Genomic DNA, 14678 nt, shown 5'->3' with positions numbered 1-14678 from the left:
AAATGCAACCCATTTAGAAGCATCATGAAAGACTTACCCATCATCTCTAGGACACACAATGCCCTCCTACGCAGAAAACGCATTTTTTTTCTTCTTTTTAATATCAGTCTTCAGACTGGTTTGATGCACTGCCGCAGATTCCTCCCCTGTGCCAAACTTTTCACCTCAGAGTACCTCTTGCAACCTCGTCCTCAGTTATTTGCTGGATGTGCTCGAATCTCTGTCTTCCTCTACAGTTTTTACCCTCCGCAGCTCCCTCTAGTACCAGGAAGTTATTTTCTGATGTCTCTAACTGATGTTCTGTTTTAAAAATGGCTCTGAGCACTATGGGACTTAACTTCTAAGGTCATCAGTCCCCTACATCTTAGAACTACTTAAACCTAACTAACCTAAGGACACCACACACATCCATGCCCGAGGCAGGATTTGAACCTGCGACCGCAGCGGTCTCGCGGTTCCAGACTTAGCGCCTAGAGCCGCACGGCCACTCTGGCCGGCTGATGTTCTGTCATCGCAGGAGAGCTTCTGTAAAGTTTGGAAGGTAGGAGACGAGGTACTGGCAGAAGTAAAGCTGTGAGTACCGGACGTGAATCGTGCTTCGGTAGCTCAGTTGGTAGAGCACTTGCCCGCGAAAGGCAAAGGTCCCGAGTTCGAGTCTCGGTCGGGCACACAGTTTTAATCTGCCAGGAAGTTTCATATCAGCGCACACTCCGCTGCAGAGTGAAAATCTCATTCTTCTGTCATCATGTTCCTTCCCCTTGTCAGTGGTTCCCATAATTTATCAGTCCACCTGATTTTCAATATTCTTCTGTAGCACCACATCTTAAATGCTTGGAACCTCTTCTGTTTCCGATTTCCCACAGTCTGTTTTTCACTGCCATACAATGCTGTGCTCCAAACGCACATTCTCATAACTTTCTTCCTGAAGTTAAAGACTATGTTTGATACTAGTAGACTTCTCTTAGTTAGAAAAGCCCTTTTTGCCACTTCTAGTCTGATTTTCATGTCCCCCTTGCTCCGTCAGTCATGAGTTATTTTGGTGCCTAAGTAGCAGAATTCCTAAACCTGACTATAGTAAAGATAAAATCTTCTAATCAATTATTCAAAATTACAGTCACAATCGCATTATTTATTTTGCCGCCAACCGGTTTCAGCCCGCGATGGGGTCATCTTCAGGGCAATTTACACCATTTGGTCGCTCGCTAGTTACCAACCGTGCACAGGCAGGGTGACGACTCCAGTGAGCGACCAACTGGTGTAAATTGTCCTGAAGATGACCCCATCGCGGGTGGAAACCGGTTGGCGGGTAAATACCGGGTGATCAAAAAGTCAGGATAAATTTGAAAATAAATAAACCACGGAATAATGTAGACAGAGAGATAAAAATTGACACACATGCTTGGAATGACATGGGGTTTTATTAGAACCAAAAAAAAGTTCACAAACTGTCCGACAGATGGCGCTGGACAGCAAAACGTCAGTGACTGCGCATGACAATCGTGTATAAAAGGAGCTGTAATGAGAGAGAGAATCAGATGCGCCAGCAGTCGCAGCATGTTGACATTACCTGAAAAGGCGCTTTTAGTGAAGCTGTATTATCAGAATGGGGAACGTGCTAGTTCAGCTTACGATCCTATCGCCATAGAAAGGGGATTCGAACGGGTAAAGGTCCGTTGACAAATGCAGCTGTGGCGAGAATGATTTCGAAGTTCGAAGCCACGGGTTGTTTAGGCGATAGACACCGTAGTGGCCGACCGACCACAAGGCGTAATGCTGCGGAGACAGTTCAGGAAGAAATGGAGACTGTAGCGGGTTCGTCTATGCACGGGGACGTCAGTGCTCGTGCAGTCGCACGTTGCACCGGCAGTCCATACACTACCGTTTGGTTGGCACTGAGGCGTACCCTCCGATGCTATCCGTACAAAATCCATCTGCATCATGAACTGTTACTTGGCGATTTAGTGAAGCGGAGGGCATTTGCGGTGTGGGCGTTTCAAAAGATGGCGGAAGAAGACGATTGATTGAGTAACATGTTGTGGACCGACGAAGCTCATTTCACGCTCCGATGGTCTATCAACGCCCACAACTGCAGAATTTGGGCTACCGAAAATCCTAGAACTGTCGTGGAAACTCCATTGCACGACGAGAAAGTCACGGTATGGGTTGGATTTACCACATCTACCGTTCTCGGGTCATTTTTCTTCGAGGAAATGTGTGATTCTGGTTTTGTAACTGTTACCGTGACGGGTGAGAGGTACGCCGATATGTTACAGAATCTCATCATCCCCAGCCTGGCTGATAAACACCTGCTGGAACGTACGATGTTTATGCAGGATGGCGCTCCACCCCATATTGCTAGACGCGTGAAAGATCTCTTGCGCGCGTCGTTTGGTGATGATCGTGTGCTCAGCCGCCACTTTCGTGATGCTTGGCCTCCCAGGTCCCCAGACCTCAGTCCGTGCGATTATTGGCTTTGGGGTTACCTGAAGTCGCAAGTGTATCGTGATCGGCCGGCATCTCTAGGGATGCTGAAAGACAACATCCGACGAATGCCTCACCATAACTCCGGACATGCTTTACAGTGCTGTTGACATTATTCCTCGACTACAGCTATTGTTGGGGAATGATGGTGGACATATTGAGCATTTCCTGTAAAGAAGATCATCTTTGCTTTGTCTTACTTTGTTATGCCAATTATTGATATTCTGATCAGATGAAGCGCCATCTGTCGGACATTTTTTGAACTTTTGTAGTTTTTTGGTTCCAATAAAACCCGATGTCATTCCAAGCATCTGTGTCAACTTGTACCTCTCTATCTACACTCCTGGAAATTGAAATAAGAACACTGTGAATTCATTGTCCCAGGAAGGGGAAACTTTACTGACACATTCCTGGGGTCAGATACATCACATGATCACACTGACAGAACCACAGGCACATAGACACAGGCAACAGAGCATGCACAATGTCGGCAATAGTACAGTGTATATCCACCTTTCGCAGCAATGCAGGCTGCTATTCTCCCATGGAGACGATCGTAGAGATGCTGGATGTAGTCCTGTGGAACGGCTTGCCATGCCATTTCCACCTGGCGCCTCAGTTGGACCAGCGTTCGTGCTGGACGTGCAGACCGCGTGAGACGACGCTTCATCCAGTCCCAAACATGCTCAATGGGGGACAGATCCGGAGATCTTGCTGGCCAGGGTAGTTGACTTACAGCTTCGAGAGCACGTTGGGTGGCACGGGATACATGCGGACGTGCATTGTCCTGTTGGAACAGCAAGTTCCCTTGCCGGTCTAGGAATGGTAGAACGATGGGTTCGATGACGGTTTGGATGTACCGTGCACTATTCAGTGTCCCCTCGACGATCACCAGTGGTGTACGGCCAGTGTAGGAGATCGCTCCCCACACCATGATGCCGGGTGTTGGCCCTGTGTGCCTCGGTCGTATGCAGTCCTGATTGTGGCGCTCACCTGCACGGCGCCAAACACGCATACGACCATCACTGGCACCAAGGCAGAAGCGACTCTCATCGCTGAAGACAACACGTCTCCATTCGTCCCTCCATTCACGCCTGTCGCGACACCACTGGAGGCGGGCTGCACGATGTTGGGGCGTGAGCGGAAGACGGCCTAACGGTGTGCGGGACCGTAGCCCAGCTTCATGGAGACGGTTGCGAATGGTCCTCGCCGATACCCCAGGAGCAACAGTGTCCCTAATTTGCTGGGAAGTGGCGGTGCGGTCCCCTACGGCACTGCGTAGGATCCTACGGTCTTGGCGTGCATCCGTGCGTCGCTGCGGTCCGGTCCCAGGTCGACAGGCACGTGCACCTTCCGCCGACCACTGGCGACAACATCGATGTACTGTGGAGACCTCACGCCCCACGTGTTGAGCAATTCGGCGGTACGTCCACCGGGCCTCTCGCATGCCCACTATACGCCCTCGCTCAAAGTCCGTCAACTGCACATACGGTTCACGTCCACGCTGTCGCGGCATGCTACCAGTGTTAAAGACTGTGATGGAGTTCCGTATGCCACGGCAAACTGGCTGACACTGACGGCGGCGGTGCACAAATGCTGCGCAGATAGCGCCATTCGACGGCCAACACCGGGGTTCGTGGTGTGTCCGCTGTGCCGTGCATGTGATCATTGCTTGTACAGGCCTCTCGCAGTGTCCGGAGCAAGTATGGTGGGTCTGACACACCGGTGTCAATGTGTTCTTTTTTCCATTTCCAGGAGTGTACATTGTTCCGTGATTTATTCAGTTTTCAAATATATACTGACTTTTTGATCACCCGGTAAATAATGCGATTGTGACTGTAAATTAATCACTGTTTATCTCCATACAACTATGTTGTCTAAAAAAAATCTTCTGGGTAATTAGGCCACATCATATTTCTTCCATATGATCGACATTTTGACCCCTCTGCTGGGATCTTCCTCACGATCTTGTGGTGTCGATGACTGAATAAACACTATATAGAGTGGCTTCCAGTTAATTCTGGATATGTATAGCAAGTGATGCAGTGCTTGTGGTAGAGAATTTCAATCGCATCACGAGATTATCATAATGTTTGCGAAGTGTAGATAAAGCCCCAATTTTTGAAGGACTCGGTACTCACCGAAATCACCTGATAGTTCGCGAGTGAATGATGGAGTAAAGAAATCTTTATTTCGAAAATTTGAACAGCCGAATGAGATGTTAAGTCTGCAGCGGAGTGTGCGCTGATATGAAACTTCCTGGCAGATTAAAACTGTGTACCGCACCGAGACTCGAACTCGGGACCTTTGCCTTTCGCGGCAAGTGCTCTGCCATCTGAGCTACCCAACCACGACTCACGCCCCGTCCTCACACCTTTACTTCTGCCAATACCTCGTCTCCTACCTTCCAAACTTTACAGAAGCTCTCCTGCGAACCTTGCAGAACTAGCACTCATGAAAGAAAGGATATTGCGGAGACATGGCTTAGCCACAGCTTGGGGGATGTTTCCAGAATGAGATGTTCACTTTGCAGCGGAGTGTGCGCTGATATGAAACTTCCAGACAGATTAAAACTGTGTGCCGGACCGAGACTCGAACTCGGGACCTTTGCCTTTCGCGGGCAAGTCTCGGTCCGGCACACAGTTTTAATCTGCCAGGAAGTTTCATGAACAGCCGAAGTTGGCAATGTGATTTTAACCTTCGAAAAGTTTCCTGCTGCTGTGAACCCGCGCACAAGGAAACTAATCAATCCGAATCCGTTTCATTCTCGCGACTGGCCAAAAACTTCGAGTTTTTCTCACGACATCTCAGTGGATATTGTAGATTGTAGTAACAGGTCTCTTCTGTTTACGCAGTACTTACGCGATAGACAGGCTAGACCAGAGCTCTCTATATATTTGGCGATATCTATTTCATGGGGTCCGAAGCCAGAAGAGATTTTCAGTGAAAAATTAAAAAAAGACCTTGCGAACGCTGTACGACATTTTTTTTTTTTTTTTTTTTTTGTCTGCATAGCTGTCGGCCGTCCTACCGGAATAATGGGTGCTTGGCGCGGCGGCGACCGACGCTGGCAGATATATCGGAAATCTGTCTGCAGTGGCGAGACCACTGACACGGCATCTGTGCGGTTCACAAACGCCGGAGAGCGCGAGCGCATAATTAGCTGCAAATTGACCGTCCCTATTCCGTTTCAAAAAAGGGATCGCCGCCAACTGCGGACAAGTTTTAAAGCTGCACGTGGCCGGCAAATTGGTCCGTCCGGAGTGCGTAAATGTGTGTGTGTGTGTGTGTGTGTGTGTGTAGTGTGCGCACACGCTGCCTGGTATCGCGTGCGCGGGATTCGGCTCGGGCACAGGGAGGCGGCCGGAGGGGTGTGGCGTGGCATATCGCGTGTTCTAAACATAACACGGCCGATGTCGCTGGGTAAACACAGCAGATGTTTTGCTACGACTCGCGGCGAGCCCGAGTTACGATCCGCGGTCGCCTAAATACGTGACAGCTCCGCATCGTCCGGCGTCCGTGCAACCTCCCCTCTGTGCCGATTGGCTACGTTCTCGTCTATCACGGCGGAGCGCGGCGTGGTATGCAGCCAACAGAGACGCCAAATATCGTCTTCATTTCCGCAGTTAACGTGCATCCTGCGCGTTAGGATATACAGTAGTGGAGGGACAGTCGTACAACAAGTGGAGGGAAGCGCGTGTAATAATACAGGGTGATTCAAAAAGAATACCACAACTTTAAAAATGTGTATTTAATGAAAGAAACATAATATAACCTTCTGTTATACATCATTACAAACAGTATTTAAAAAGATTTTTTTCACTCAAAAACAAGTTCAGAGACGTTCAATATGGCCCCCTTCAGACACTCGAGCAATATCAACCCGATACTCCAACTCGTTCCACACTCTCTGTAGCATATCAGGCGTAACAGTTTGGATAGCTGCTGTTATTTCTCGTTTCAAATCATCAATGGTGGCTGGGAGAGGTGGCCGAAACACCATATCCTTAACATACCCCCACAAGAAAAAATCGCAGGGGGTAAGATCAGGGCTTCTTGGAGGCCAGTGATGAAGTGCTCTGTCACGGGCTGCCTGGCGGCCGATCCATCGCCTCGGGTAGTTGACGTTCAGGTAGTTACGGACAGATAAGTGCCAATGTGGTGGCGCTCCATCCTGCTGAAATATGAATTGTTGTGCTTCTTGTTCGAGCTGAGGGAACAGCCAATTCTCTAACATCTCCAGATACTGTAGTCCAGTTACAGTAGCACCTTCGAAGAAAAAGGGACCAAAAACTTTATTGGCTGAAATGGCACAGAAAACGTTCACCTTAGGCGAGTCACGTTCATACTGAGTTGTTTCCCGCGGATTCTCAGTGCCCCATATACAGACATTGTGACGGTTGACTTTACCGTTAGTGTGGAAAGTTGCTTCATCACTAAACACAATCTTTGAAATGAAAGATTCATCTGTTTCCATTTGAGCAAGGATAAAATCACAGAAATCGATTCTTTTAATCTTATCAGCTGCAGACAGTGCTTAAACCAATTTCAGACGATAAGGTTTCATAACTAACCTTTTTCGTAGGACTCTCCATACAGTTGATTGTGGAATTTGCAGCTCTCTGTTAGCTCTGCGAGTCAATTTTCCTGGGCTGCGAACAAATGCTTGCTGGATGCGTGCTACATTTTCATCACTCGTTCTCGGCCGTCCAGAACTTTTCCCTTTGCAAAAACACCCACTCTCTGTAAACTGTTTATACCAACGTTTAATACACCACCTATCAGGAGGTTTAACACCATACTTAGTTCGAAATGCACGCTGAACAACTGTCTTCGATTCACTTCTGCCGAACTCTATAACACAAAAAGCTTTCTGTTGAGCGGTCGCCATCTTAGCATCAACTGACGCTGACGCCTAGTCAACAGCGCCTCAAGCGAACAAATGTACAACTAAATGAAACTTTATAGCTCCCTTAATTCGCCGACAGATAGTGCTTAGCTCTGCCTTTTGTCGTTGCAGAGTTTTAAATTCCTAAAGTTGTGGTATTCTTTTTGAATCACCCTGTACGCTTCTGGCCATTATACAGAGGGGTACAAAAAAGTCCATAACATGCAAACTAATTGACGGAGTTGTCTCACTTTTCGCGAAAGTGTAGCTTAAAGTCCAACTTAAAGATATCAATGTAGGTGTTCCAAATGGTCACCATTAACATCCACACACAAACGATGCCGCCGAACTGCAGCACGAACTACTGACTGCAACGTGTTCAGTTGGATATTTGCACATGAATGTACGGTGGATTCTCGAAGGTCATCCAATGTGGGTGGCTTTTGTCGATAAACGACGTCCTTTAGTGTTCCCCACAGGTAAAAGTCCAGAGGAGTTAGGCCTGGGTAACGTGGTGGATACTCCGCAGTACCTCTACGGCCTATCCATCTTCTTGGTAGATTTTCGTCGAGATACGCCCTAACACGATTTTGGTAGTGGGCTGAGGCACCATCTTGTTGAAAGTAACTCTACTGTCTCCATACAAGTCTCGGATGGCAGATAAAATGGATGTCTGAAGCTTTTGAAGGTACACCTCACCGGTAACTGTGCCGTCAAAGAAGAATGGCCCAATCAAGCCCCGGTAAGACAACCCACACCACACATTTACTCCTGGCAAATTCACGGCTTTGTCTGCATGGACGTTCGGATTTTCGGCGGCCCAGTAGATACAATCGTGGCGATTTACTGTACCATTGAGTTTGAACTGTGCCTCATCAGACCACAGCCTTTACTTGAGTAACTAGGTGCAACTAAGAACAAAACAACGCAATACAACGCTTGTGTGGCGATTGCCGGAACTACAAACTATTACACTACCAAAGATGAGACAACTCCGTCAATTAGTTTGCCAGTTATGGACTTTAAACAGTGGATACATTTTCTTGCACCCCTCTGTATATTCAACGCAATGACGGTAGTAAGTAGTAAAAGTCATACTGGCATGAAATGTACCATATACAAGGCGATTCAAAAAGAAAGAACAGATTTCATCTGTTTATTACAGACAAACTGTGAAAGAAACACATTGCGCATGTCACTGGATAGAGGAAGGTTCAATTTATTACACTACAGAGTCGAAAAATTCGTAAACCTGCGTAATATCGTGTAGGGCCCCCCGCAGTCACGCAGAAGTGCCGCAACACGATGCGGCATGAACTCAAATAATGTCTGAAGTAGTGCTGGAGAGGACTGACACCATTAATCCTCCAGGGCTGTCCATAAATCCGAAATAGTACGAGGGCGTGAAGATATCTCGTGAATAGCTCATTCCAAGGCATCCCAGATAAGCTCAATAATGTTCATGTTTGTGAAGTTTGGTGCCCAGTGGAGTACTTTAAACTCACAAGCAGGTTCCTGGAGCCATTCCGTGGCAATTCTGGACATATGGGGTGTCGCATTGTCCTGCTGGAATTGCGCAAGTCCGTCGGAGTGCACAATGGGCATGAATGGGTGCAGATGATCATACAGGATGCTTACGTCCGTGTCACCTGTCAGAGTCGTATCTAGACGCATCAGGGGTCCCATATCACTCCAACTCCACACAACCCACACCATTACAGAGCCTCCACTAGTGTGTACAGTCCCCTGCTGACATGCAGGATCCATAGATTCATGAGATTGTCTCCATAGCCGCACACGTCCATCCGCTCGATACCATTTGAAACGACACTCGTCCGACCAGGCAACATGTTTCCAATCATTAAAAATCTAATGTCGGTGTTGACGGGCCCAGACAAGGCGTAAAGCTTTGTGTTGTGAAGTCGTCAAGGGTACATGAGTGGGCCTTCGGCTCCGAAAGCCCATATTGACGACGTTTCGTTGAATGGCTAGCACGCTGACACTTGTTGATGGTCCAGCATTGAAATTTGCATGAAGTTGCGGAAGGGTTGCCCTTTTGTCACGCTGAACGATTCTCTTCAGTCGTCGTTGGTCCCGTCCTTGCAGGATTCTTTTTCCGGTCCCAATGATGTCGGAGATTTGATGTTTTACCGGATTCCTTATGTTCGTGGTAAACTTCTGAAATGGTCGTACGGGAAAATCCCCACTTCATCGCTACCTCGGAGGTGCTGTGTCCCATCGCTGGTGCGCCGACTATAACACCACGTTCAAACTCACTTAAATACTGATAACCTGCCATTGTAACAGCAGTAACAGATCTGTTAACAGCCCCAGACATTTGTTGCCTTATATAGAAGTCGCCGATCGCAGCGCCGTATTCTGCCTGTTTACATACAGTATCTCTGTATTTGAATATGCATGGTCATACCAGTTTCTTCGGCACTTCAGTGTATCTTCGCACAGACATTATACCATGCAGTCAATATGAGCACCTTGCCTTGCTTGAGAAACATCGAAACGGTAGTGCATCTCATTACACACAGGAGTCAACAGGTCCCTGTTTATTGAACCGACAACTTCAACGATTATATTTCTCAGTTCTCGAAGAGAAGCTACTCCAGATAGGACAAAGACTCTGTCTTTTATGTACCCCCACAGAAAAAAATAGCGATGTGTGAAGTCTGGTGACATGAGAGACGAAAACTATGAACAAGATCTTGTTCTCCATCTCTTCAAATTCAACGACGCGTCTAAAGGTTAAAGGAAGGTGGGACGCCATCAAGTTCAAGAAATGAATTCACTGGAATGTTTGTGAAGTTAGGGTGATAATCAATTTGACATTCCTGTCACATTTTCGTCCGCAAAAACGAAAGGTCCACAAACTTCGTGAACAGAAAAGGCAAGAAAGAGATATGGTTTCGTTGAGTTTCTTTCATGTTCGATGACGACGCCAGGATTTTGAGACCCCAAAATTCTTACACTGTGGCGTTTTACTACACCCGATGGATTAAAAGTCGATTCGTCCGAAAAGACGAGTCGTTCGGAGAAAGTGTGCTCTGCCATAACCTAGACATGTGAAATCCAAAACTTGTACCTTCTTTTATGGTTGTTGGGAAGCAGTTGCTGCAGTGACTGCAGCTTGTAAAGCTTCAGATGCAGGCATCGTTTCAGAACACGCCACACCGTTGTTTGTGGTGGTTGAAATTCCCGCCCGTCTTGTGGACTTCCGAGGGCTCCGTGTGAACGTATCTCGGATACTCTCGACGTTTTCATCAGCTGTGTAAGACCGAACAGTGCTTTTCCCTTTGCTTGTGCAACCATCTTCCGAGAAATTTTTAGACCAGTCTCTCAAATTCAGCGACAGACCTAAAGGCGCGCAAAAGCGGCTTCTTGCGGAATCTCCGGTGGAATCCACGTTGCACTCGAACAACGGATTGACTTTGCGAAAATTCCAAGGCACAAAATGATTTCTCTTGTGGTCCAGCCGCTTTGTTGCTTCAAACAAAAGCGCGCCTGTGGAAAAACTTTGAACCTTCCTCTATCCAGTGACATGCGCATTGTGTTTTTATCTTTTGTATTTTGTAATAAATAACTGAAATCTGTCCTTTCTTTCTGAATCATCCTGTACTTCCATATCCAATTTATTGGCATTCTAGCATAATCACACACATTGGGTAGGACTAAAGTCATCCACAGGGCGAACCAAAACTCCACCGAGAAATTTTCAGAGGTTGTTCTGTGATACCTTTTGCGTATTTTGGTATAAGGAACCAACGGTCTCCGGTGGCTCGTTACAGAGTTACAATGTAATTATGATTTATTTGGTTTGTTGCCGAAGTCAGCCTTGTTTCTGTGAAAACACCTTGCCAGTTGTGAGGAAGCATGTAAAATATAATAACCAACACGTACAACGCAGAAAACAGAGTAATGCGAGAGTCCTCAGACGCAAAAGTAGTGTAGTGCGGTTGCAATCGGTGCGGGAAGAATCCAGCATAGCAACATTGTGTTGCGCCTCCGTTGCAATCAGTGGATCTATACACGAGATGCATATCGGCTAACTCTTCATCAGTAAACCTATCCACAGTACTGCTGTGTACTACTGTTAACGCACAAGTAACATTACCGGATAATAAAGCCTTAGACAGAACCGAGTGGCCGGTCAGTGTAGCCGAGAGGTTCTAGGCGCTTCAGTCTGGAACCGCGCGACCGCTACGGTCGCAGGTTCGAATCCTGCCTCGGGCATGGGTGTGTGTGATGTCCTTAGGTTAGTTAGGTTTAAGTAGTTCTAAGTTCTAGGGGATTGATGACCACAGATGTTAAGTCCCATAGAGCTCAGAGCCATTTGAATCATTTTGAACAGACCCGAGTAATACTAACTGCAGACCTGTGAGCATCGAGGTGACAATGGCACTGCTGTTTGTCAACAGCTGGTACGGTGAGGGAAAGGAAACGAGACAAGCAGCGCAAATCGTCCACGTTTTCAGTGTTCTGCACTAATTTTCAGTTCAATCTATACTTCTATAATAACCTGTCGTTGTTTAACGCTGTTACTAAAAATCTCGAAAACTTCTTGACTGATTTACCTCACATTTCTACACGATGCTCTAATAAACATTCGGACGGACACAGGCTGTATATTTTTTAGCATAATATCTCAAAAACTCTTTACCGATTTACGTCAGTTTTTTGCCCCTCAGCTTGATCTAGTATAATGTACCATCACGTAATGTAACAAGTGAGTACGCTTACCTCACAAATATTTTTCTATTCATATTTTATTATATCATCTGTAAAAATAATTTTGTAACTGGTTGTATACATTTTTACAGCCTAGTACTTCTGAAGAAGATATTTTCACAAATATTGAAACCTAGGTCAAGGGTTAATAAACCTTTGTTTGCAACTGGTTGTCTGATTTCTCAACCTTTTCGGATTTACACAGTTGCTGTTTCGCAGCCAAGTTTAAGATTTTGCACGATACTCTGATCGTTCGGACAGACATAGGCTACATATTTTATTCACCACACATGATATGTAAATATATTTATTATACATAAAGGGGAAACATTGTTAGAAAAACTCTCGAAAAGTTCTTGATGAATTTACTTCACCTTTTCACTTGATATTCTAATAAACGGTGGGACGGCCACAGGCTAGGCTACATATTTCTTTAATGTATATGGTATATAAATACATATACAAAAGATACCGAGCGAACATTGTTAGCAAAAATTTAGAAAAATTCACAACCGATAAATATTCTGGCGAAAACAGGCTACATATTCATTTCCTGTATGTAAATATATCTGTAATACATAAAGGGGGGGGGGGGCTTTTTAGCAAATACCTCGCAAAGTTCTGATGAACGATTTGCTTAAAATTTTTACACGATACTGTAATAAATGTTCCGATGGACATCAGCGACAATTTTTTTAATATATATGGTATACATAAAGGAAAAATATTGTTAGCAAAAATCTCCAAAGTTCTTTACCAATCTGCTTCAAATATTCACACGAATCTCCAACAAAAGTTCAGATGGACACAGGCACATATTTCCTTAACAAACACACGTCATAAAAAGTTTTGCATCACCTCGGATCCGAGAGTTCCGGAATTTGTACAGAAAACTGTAATACAGATCAACATAAACATCGTTTCCGACCATTTTATTGCTCATGAAAACCACACTTTGCATGTTGTACCACCTTACAGCGAGACCTACAGAGGTGGTGGTCCACATTGCTATACACACCGGTACCTTTAATACCTAGTAGCACGTCCTCTTGCATTGATGCATACCTGTATTCGTCCTGGCATACTATCCAAAAGTTCGTCAAGGTACTGTTGGTCCAGATTGTCCCACTCATCAACAGCGGTTCGGCGTTGATCCCTCAGTGTGGTTGGTGGGTCACGTCGTCAATAAACAGCCTTTTTCAATCTATACGAGGCATGTTCGATAGGGTTGATGCCTGGAGAACTGCTGGCCACTCTAGTCGAGCGGTGTCGTTACCCTGAAGGAAGTCATTCACAAGATGTGCACTATGGGGGCGCGAATTGTCGTCCATGAAGAATGCCTTGCCAATATGCTGCAGATATGGTTGCACTATCGGCCGGAGAATGGCATTCACGTATTGTATAGCCGTTAGAGCGACTTCCATGACCACCGGGTGCGTACGTCGGCCCCACATAATGCCACCCCAAAACAGCAGGGAACCTCCACCTTTCTGCACTAGCTAGACAGTTTGTATAAGGCGTCCAGCCTGACCGCGTTGCCTCCAAATACGTCTCCGACGATTGTCTGGTTGAAGGCACATGCGACACCCATCGGTGAAGAGAACATGATGCCAATCCTGAGCTGTCCTTTCGGCATGTTGTTGGGCCCGTCTGTACCGCGCTGCATGGTGTCGTTGTTGCAAAGATGGACCTCGCCATGGACGTCAGGAGTGAACTTGCGCATCATACAGACTATTGCGCATAGTTTGACTCGTAACACGACGCCCTCTGGCTGCACGAAAACATTATTCATCGTGGTGGCGTTGCTGTCAAGGTTCCTCGGGGCCAAAATCCGTAGGTATCCACTGCAGTAGTACCCGGTGGGCGGCCAGAGCGAGGCATGTCATCGACATTTCCTGTCTCTCTGTATCTCCTCCGTCTCAGAACAACATCGCTTTGGTTCACTCCGAGACGCCTGGACACGTGCCTTGCTGAGAGCCCTTCCTGGCACAAAGTAACAATGCGGACGCGATCGAATCGCGGTATTGACAGCCTAGGCATGGTTGAATGACTGGACCTGATCGGCTGTCGGACCCCCTCCGTCTATATGCATGGTTGTTTACATCTTTGGGCTGGTTTAGTGACATCTCTGAATAGTCAAAGGGACTGTCTCTGTGATACAATATCCACAGTCCACGTCTATCTTCAGGAGTTCTGGGAAGCGTGGTGATGCAAAACTTTTTTTGATGTGTGTATATGCCATATAATTACGTATAAATACAAAATACGTAATGCGTCTCTTACCTTCCAAGCTTCACCGAAGCTCTCCTGCGAACCTCGCAGAACTAGCACTCTTGGAAGAAAGGATATAGGGAGACATGGCTTAGCCACAGCCTGAGGGATGTTTCCAGAATGAAATTTTCACTCTGCAGCGGAGTGTGCGCTGATATGATACTTCCTCCTAGCAGATTAAAACAGTGTGCAGGACCGAGACTCAAACTTGCAAACATCGTCTTCCAGTAGTTTTAGTTCTGCGAGGTTCGCAGGAGAGCTTCTGTGAAGTTTGGAAGATAGGAGACGCGTACTGGCAGAA

The sequence above is a fragment of the Schistocerca americana genome, chromosome 6 (assembly GCF_021461395.2).
Source record: "Schistocerca americana isolate TAMUIC-IGC-003095 chromosome 6, iqSchAmer2.1, whole genome shotgun sequence".
In the NCBI taxonomy this organism is placed as follows: Eukaryota; Metazoa; Arthropoda; class Insecta; order Orthoptera; family Acrididae; genus Schistocerca; species Schistocerca americana.
The sequence above is the reverse complement of the archived record's forward strand: the minus strand, read 5'-3'. Positions refer to the sequence as shown.